An 8,167-nucleotide genomic window follows, 5' to 3' on the forward strand; every position below is an offset into this window, starting at 1 on the left:
GAAAGTAGGAACATTCTAAAAGAACTCATTCCACCTAATCCCTTCCTAAATAATTATATTTATGGATTCCATAATTATATATATAGGTCAAAGTAAAAAATATAACATTTCAAAGTTTAACATGAAAATAGAAAAGTTAAAAAAAAAAAGAAGAAAAGGAAAAAATGGATTCTATGTTTTTGTTTGACAAAGTTGCCGAAAAAAATTCTTATAACAAAAGTAGTTAAGAGTTTCCTTCTAATGTATTGTCCTTTTCTATCCCGTGCTATGCACGGGCCCAACATAAAAGCAGCTGCCCAACATGATTAATATGGCTATATAGATTTAGCTAATGTCTTTCACTATAAGGTTGTGTAGAATGCTAGAATGTTATAATTGACACTATATTATAGAATCACATACAAAAGGTATTTTATGTACCATTATTTTAATTATAATTATCACACAAACTTGGGAGTGTGAAAATTAATAAAACTTCTAAAGTTGATGCAAGTCCCTTTTTTGTCCACCTGCAATCAGCCATTTGAGATCTCAAGTCGTGCTATGGAAAGCTTTGAGGATGAAAATAGTTGACCTTTTTCTCCCGTGATGGAGTAACCTGTTGAAAATATATCAAGCTGTGTAACTGCAGGCAGTTGTTTGTCTTCCGTCCAAAATGCAGGCAACGACAGCTCTATCTCTAGAAGATAATGTAGTATTCAACCAAATGATATATGGTATTAGGCAGCTAAACAGACCAGAATCTCAGCAACAAAAAATCTGTAACATCCCTTTCAAGGTTGAAAGTGAAACTAACCTGATATAATGAGAAATAAACTTTCCTATTATTCTTCAATCTTCACAGTGGTTGGGAAATGTCTATTCCTAGTCTTCCTTGAACTATTTTCTCCTTCTCCGGTGCTTGATCAGATACTGAGACAAATCTAAGCTAAAATATCATTTAAGGGTATGCAAAGAGGAAAAAAAAAAAGCAAAGGGATGTCCTATATGCTATTTGCTTTTGCTTTTTAATATGACATTGATACTTCTAGAGTATGGTGGGAAAAAAACTTAAAGGGTATAAAAGGTTCATTAATATGATATTGATATTTAAAGGGCAGACAAAGTTGGTGTATTCTGAAAGTTGATTAGCAGAAACTAAAATGAGGCTCACCAAAATCTCTACAAATTCCTGCATCATACAACAAATATTTTCTTATTGAGTGATCTAAAATAGGATAAAATCATCTACATACCAACCTTCATTTGAATGTGAGGACCTTTGCAGCTGTCCCCACAAAAGTGCATGCTTTATTATCTGGAGAAGTGATTTAATTTGGTAATAAAAATGCACAAAGAGCATATCTTTGGGAACTTAACCTGATTCTAATTTCTACGGAAGCAACCGAACATCAAGAAAGATATACCTGATGTTATATATAAAAGGACTGTTATTCTGTTATCCTGCATGGTTTTACACTGCCAAAGTTAACGATTTTAATATGTCCATCTGCAGTACGTAGCAAGTTTTCTGGCAGCCATAAATATAAACTCAAAACTTTCCTAATATATTTCATTGACAAAGGTGTCCAGGTAATAAAAGTACCTTAATATCTCAACGAATCATTCCCATACTATGTATTCAAGAGCATGTGCAACTTCAGCTGCATAAAGACGTGCACGAACCAGCAGAATCGGAACCTTTCTCAATTAGTAGATCACCAGTATTAGATGTAGTACTCTCAACAACATAGTGATTCATGTTGCACCCTTGATGCAAAACATGACCCAATAGTGCACAGAATCTAAGAGTTAATATTTTTTTGTAGTCTCGCGTATTATTGATCAAAGACATCTAATGAATTGACAGACTTTAAAATATTCCTTTCTAATAAAAAATCAAACATGTTATTGTCATAAAAATCTAATCAGATACATAAGTAAAGCAGAGATAAGTAATCATGTACCTGATGAAATTGCAGAAACACATTTGCAATCTAATGACACGGCAAATAGAAACATGATGTCAATAGCATATATAACTGAAGGATTTGGTGCTTTTGAATAGATGAATATGTACCATCATAAACCAAAAACCTTTGGGCATTTTTAGTGAAATAGAAATTAACATAAATATCTAGCGCAAAAAGATAACTCAACACAACATACATGATGTTATATGCAGAATGAGTTGGCAACCAAGGCTAACAAAGCAGGTGGCAGACTTGAATTTTTACCCCTAGCCAGTGCTATAGCTTTGAATCAAGTAGTAAACTGAGATGCAAATGGTAGATAGCCGTTGATAGTTTGTCTAAGATGCTAGTTTGCTTATACTAAAGTTGGGGCCTTATGTCCAACTTTAGGGGTTTTGCTTCTTTACTTGTACATATATTTTCCCTGATAATAAAACTTTCTTAATTACCAAAAAAGAAACGATAACTCAACCTTAGGCCTAATGGCTTCCTTACTCAAAATTTCAGTTTACTCTAGAATGGCCTGAAATAAGGCATATATTAACTCGCAACAGTAGGCCCAATTTAAAAGTCGGTAAATGGCATAAAACAGAAAATACCATCAGCAATGTACTGGTAGATGCAACAAAGAATATTTGAAATTTATATATCAGCAGTCCTTTATTTTTCCCCTGCTAATCAATCCAATCGCACTGTTTCATTAGTAATGTTTCGTCTCCACAAACTAATGTTATAGGCTAGAATGGTGGATCACAAGGTAACTTTCCCATTACCATTTGCGAATTAAAAGGTTTCACCAACCAGGCATTAGTTGTTAAATTAGGCTTTTAGCTCATGATGCATCTAAATTCTAAAGTGCAGTACTAACCTTAGAAGCACTACAAAATAGACAGAGATCTCTACTAAATTGGATCATAAAATGCTTTAGTTTGATGAATTTGAGAGCAAACAATTGAAGATTTCACTGTAGATAAATGAAGAAGAAGTAGAAACAATACTTGATAAGACATGCTTGACATGTTATTGATCAATCAGTAACTGGTGGAAAAATGAAGCTTAAAGTAACAAATTTATCATGTAGTATATAGTTTTAATTCTACTCTACTTAGTCAATCTGATTCTTTAACTTGGATAGTTGACTCCGGTGCATCAGATCACATGACCTCTAACAAAGATTACCTTATTAATATTATCACACCTTTACCTATTCCTTTCCTTGTTTCCCTATCAAATGGATACAAAGTTAAAGTCACTTGTACATGTTCCTTTGCCTTAACTGATTCCATTATTCTTACAAATGTTCTCTATCTACCTTCTTTTAAACACAATCTTATTTCTGTACATAAACTCACAGACCAGTTTGATTGCATAGTTCAGTTTACCAGACTTTCTTGTCTCATACAGGACCCTTCTCTCTGAAGAAGCCTCTGGATCTTGGTAAACTGGATTGTGGGTTATACAAGTCTGTATGGGAAAAGCCTTCTCAACATCAAGCTACTCTGTCAAATTCTTGCAGCTTACCATCTGTTTGTGATCCTGTTCCTATTTCTTCTATTGTAAATACTGCTTCTTCCACCTGTAATAAAGCTGTTATGAATAAAATGATGGATATTGTTTGGCGTAGTAGACTTGCTCATGTTCCTTTTATTAGAATGAAAAGTATTCCTGAAGTGTCTTCTGCTATTTCTTCCACACAGTCTTTTACATGTCATGTTTGTCCAATGGCTAGGCAAACTAGATTGCCTTTCCCTGATAGCTCTATTCATAGCTCTAAGCCTTTCCAACTTGTCCATGTTGACACTTGGGGACCATATCACACACCTACTTACTCAGGTTCTAAATACTTTCTTACTATTGTTGATCATTTCACTGGAAAGCACTTGGACTCACTTAATGGGCTCCAAGAGTAATGCTTTCCCTCTTCTTAAGGTCTTTGTTGCACTTGTAAAGACACAATTTCATATGACTATTCAGTGTATAAGGTCTGACAATGCTTTAGAGTTAGGAGCTAGTCATGCTGCTATTTCCTTCTTTTCTGAACATGGTATAATTCATCAAACAAGCTGCCCTCACACACCTCAACAAAATGGTGTGGTTGAGAGGAAGCATAGAACTCTTCTTGAAGCTTCTAGAGCCTTACTTTTTCAGTCCCAAGTTCCCATTAGATTCTGGGGAGACCGTCTCCTCACATCCACCTATATTATAAATAGACTTCCCTCTAGCTTGCTTCAAAATAAATCTCCTTATGAGTTGCTATTTGGCAAAAAAAGCCCAATTATTCTCACTTAAGGACTTTTGGTTGTCTTTGTTTTGCCACTGTTCTAATTCCTCAACGAGATAAACTGAAACCTAGAGCTAATCCTTGTATATTCCTTGGCTATCCCTTTGCAAAGAAAGGCTATAAGTTGTATAATTTGCAATCCAAGCAGTGTTTCATATCCAGAGATGTGGTTTTCCATGAGCAGCATTTTCCTTTTTATTCAGATTTCTCCTTTCCTGTTGTTTCTGAGTCCCCTTTGTCACCTGCTCATTTACCTTCTTTTCCCCATGATTGTCTTATGCCCTCTTCTTCCACTAATGTTACCCCCAACACAACATCACATCCTGCTTCTCCTTTCACACATGGTTCTTCATCTCCTACTTCTCCCAGCACCTCTTCTCCTCCTGACATAGATGCTGCAGTTTCTCCTTCAGTTGCTGTCCCTGATTCTGCCCCTGCTTCTCCTTCCTTCAATCCCGATACTGCTACTCCTGCACCATCCTCTATTCCCCTTAGAAAATCTGATAGACCTCATAATCCTCCTTCTTACTTAAATGATTACATCTACAAGCTGCCCAATTCCCTTTCTTGCTCCTCTTCTAAGCCAGTAAAATTTGAACCATATACATATTCCCAGGCAGCTCCTATCCCAGCTTGGCAAGATGCCATGAGGAAAGAGTTTGAGGCTTTGGAAGCACACTATTCCGAAAAATCCGGAGCAAAAGAGATACCAATTAAATGTTGACCTGCATGTAAGAAATTCAACAAAAAATCCAAATTATGAAGAAAACCAAATCAGATCTATCAAAATCCCATCACCAGGAAATGGGTGCAACAAAGAATGGAAGAGAATGAAGTAAAATTCACCAAATCACAAGTATAGTAGTGTAAGACCCGACGTCATAAACAACCACATACCCATCAACAAAAGAATTTCACAAATTGAAAGATCGAAGAACGGAGAAAAACTTAGAAGAAAGTTGATATACTCACACACAGAGATGGGTCTTTGAAGCAGCGAATGAGAGAGAAGTTGTTAACACTGAAGTTGAGCTTAATTGTGGTTTTGTCAAATTAATTGTAGCATACGTGTCCCTCTAAGAAGACATGGATAGAATTACCAATTTACCCTTAAAATGTTGAACATGTTCGTATACCATAACTGCCGTTTCTAAATAATACAGTAATTAGGAAATATTAGAATGTAAAATAATTTGATGCCTTCTTGAAATATTTTTTTTAAAAATTAACTTAAGATTTTAGGAATTGAAGATCTAAAATTACTTTTCTCATTTATTTATGGTAGGTATTTTAGGAATGTGTTTTTAACTTTTCTAAATCAAGGTCCTAAATAGGAAAGTAATTAAATGAGTATTTTTAAATATTAGAAAAGTAAATTGAATGATTAATACTATATATAGGAAGATAGTATTAAATGACTATTTTGTCCAATGTGAACACTATATTAAAGGGATAAAAAAGACGAACGATATTTCGCTAAGGGTCTTCTACTTTTAATATAATATAAATTTTGCGTTTATTATTGTTTTTGTCTTCATTATTTTTAACATAACTTCCTTATTATCATTTTTCTCATTCAAGCATACTTGGGCCTCATTTGTTTGCATTTAATGGAGGTCTGAATCTTAATCATTCAGATCTCAGACGTTAATTGTGTTTGTTTTTAAAGTCTGAATCTTAATTATTCAGATCTTAATCATTAAGTGTGCTTGTTTTTTTACTTCACACTCACTTAATGGGTGTGAATTAGTCTGTATGATTAAGATATATAACAGAGACTTAATTTCATTAAGATACTATCATCCATATTCATTATTAACTGTCGTCACCACCTACTATTTTCTATTACCACCATGCCACCACGACCATCATCATCAACCATAGCCGCCACCATCATCGACAATCACCACCCACCATCTCCACCGTTCCGCCACCATCATTCTCAACCACAATCAATACTCATTCACCTCAACTACTACAACTAACTACCCCATCACCATCAACAACTACAACCGACACTGCCCATCATTATAACCTACCACTACCCACCACCACCTTCCTCAATCACAACTACTACCACCACCCGCCATTATTAACTATCACTACCCACCACCACCATCCTCAATCATAATCTCCATTATTACCAGTCACCAATAGCTACTACCATGAACCACTACCATCAACCAAAATTACTACCAACCACCGCCTCTAGTCGGCATTCACCCGTTAGCCATCACCGCCAACAACTATTATATTTTAAAAAATTATATATTTTATTGATAGAATACTAGATTAATTAGTTTTTCATTTGAATGTTATGTTTATTAATTTTCAAATAAAGATAAATCTTATTCATTCGATGTTAAAAATCAAACAGTCTTAATCATTTAATATTCAGATCTTAATACACATCTTAGTATTCAGTTGTATATTCAGATTCAGATGTCTTAATCTTAATACACATCTTGATATTCAGATCCAGACGTCTTAAACTTTAAAAAACAAATAAGGCCTTAAAATATTTGTTTTAAACCGAGGATCTATCGGAAATAACCTATCTCTATCTACACAAGATATGAATAAGGTCTAAGTACATATTATTCTCCTCAAGCTCCACACAGTAAGAATACGTACGTTGTTGTTAAAGTTGTCAAGCTCCACACAGTAAGAATACGTACGTTGTTGTTAAAGTTGTCGTCAAGTGATGGGGCATTATCCAAAGATCAGAAAAATTCAATACAAGATCTTAAGGTGGGCCAACTCTTTAACGAGTTTGGGGATATATGGTGGACCACAAAGCAAATAGATGGGTCCTCTTGCACTCTAATCTTCCAACTACTAGTAACCGATAAAGGGTTACTAAAACAGTGAATTTGTTTTCGAATCGCCATTTTCTTAATAATCTTACCTTTAGCTAAGTTAAGTTTGGTGTATGTTTAATGGTATGTTTTTGACTCGGTTTTGACTTATCTAACTCCCCTATTTCACCGTGTAAACTGTTCAAACACGAGTAGGGATGGTAAATAGGCAGGTCGGGTCGAATATATGCCGGTCATAAAAAATCTAATATAAAAACGGATAAATTATCGACCCCGCCCATATTTAATAAGGATAAAAAACGGATTAACTAGCAGATAATATGGATCTTGAATATGATCACTTTTGGGAGAATCTCTAGTCTCCCAAACTTGAGAAACCTCCAATTTAAGGCTTTACAAATGTAAAAGCTAAACTCATGGGTTATCCATTTCCTAATTGGATAATATGATTTTTATCCATATTTGACCCATTTTTAAAAGTTCATTATCCAACCCATTTTTTAACGGATAATATGAGTGAATAACTTTTGTCTTTTAACCATTTTACCACCACTAAATACGAGTATGTCAAGTTGAATTATGACTTATTGTTCAGTTTGATTTTAATTTAAGTAAACATATTCACTCAATCCATTTTAGCCGATCCAAACTTGACCAACACTCGATCCATTTTAGCCGATCCAAACTTGACCAACCCGTCGAAACCTATAGAAAGCACAATGCTTCATTTTTCATTGGTTGAAATTAAGGAGAAAAAACAATTGAATTCTTATGAGAAAGCAGGTAATAATATGAGGAAACCCTCCAGTTATAGATGGGAAAAAGAACGAGACAATAAAAACAACAGTTTAATATAGAAATTATAGTTATTGCATCAACAACGAACAAACGTACTGGCCATGTTCACGACCCCTACGTAGTAAATTCAGATCTGGATTCAGTGGAAATAATAATAGAATGATAACATATAAATATGAGTGTTTGACAAAAAAATATAAACTTTTGGTTAAACTATTTAATTTTATGCAATGAAGGGTTAAACTTAGTTAATGATAATATTTGTAGATATAAATCTTGAAAGCACGGACAACGTAAGACAGAGTTAGTGGGAGATT

The 8,167-nt window shown here is 34.4% G+C and overlaps 1 long non-coding RNA gene across 8 annotated transcripts; it reads right to left on the reverse strand.

Moving 5' to 3' along the window:
- Window positions 1-323: 323 nt before the first annotated feature.
- On the reverse strand, window positions 324-5,399 carry LOC107802447 (uncharacterized). 8 transcript variants are annotated; one of them, XR_012699940.1, is made up of 3 exons: window positions 5,206-5,399; window positions 797-1,976; window positions 324-679 (listed from the first exon to the last, which is right to left on the reverse strand). It is a non-coding gene; the product is annotated as an uncharacterized LOC107802447 (long non-coding RNA). The 8 variants fall into 8 exon arrangements; XR_012699942.1 differs by having other exon boundaries at window positions 324-598; window positions 797-4,958; XR_001651825.2 differs by having other exon boundaries at window positions 797-4,958; window positions 5,206-5,398.
- Window positions 5,400-8,167: the final 2,768 nt, after the last annotated feature.

The sequence above is a fragment of the Nicotiana tabacum genome, chromosome 16 (genome assembly GCF_000715075.1).
Source record: "Nicotiana tabacum cultivar K326 chromosome 16, ASM71507v2, whole genome shotgun sequence".
Classification (NCBI taxonomy): domain Eukaryota; kingdom Viridiplantae; phylum Streptophyta; class Magnoliopsida; order Solanales; family Solanaceae; genus Nicotiana; species Nicotiana tabacum.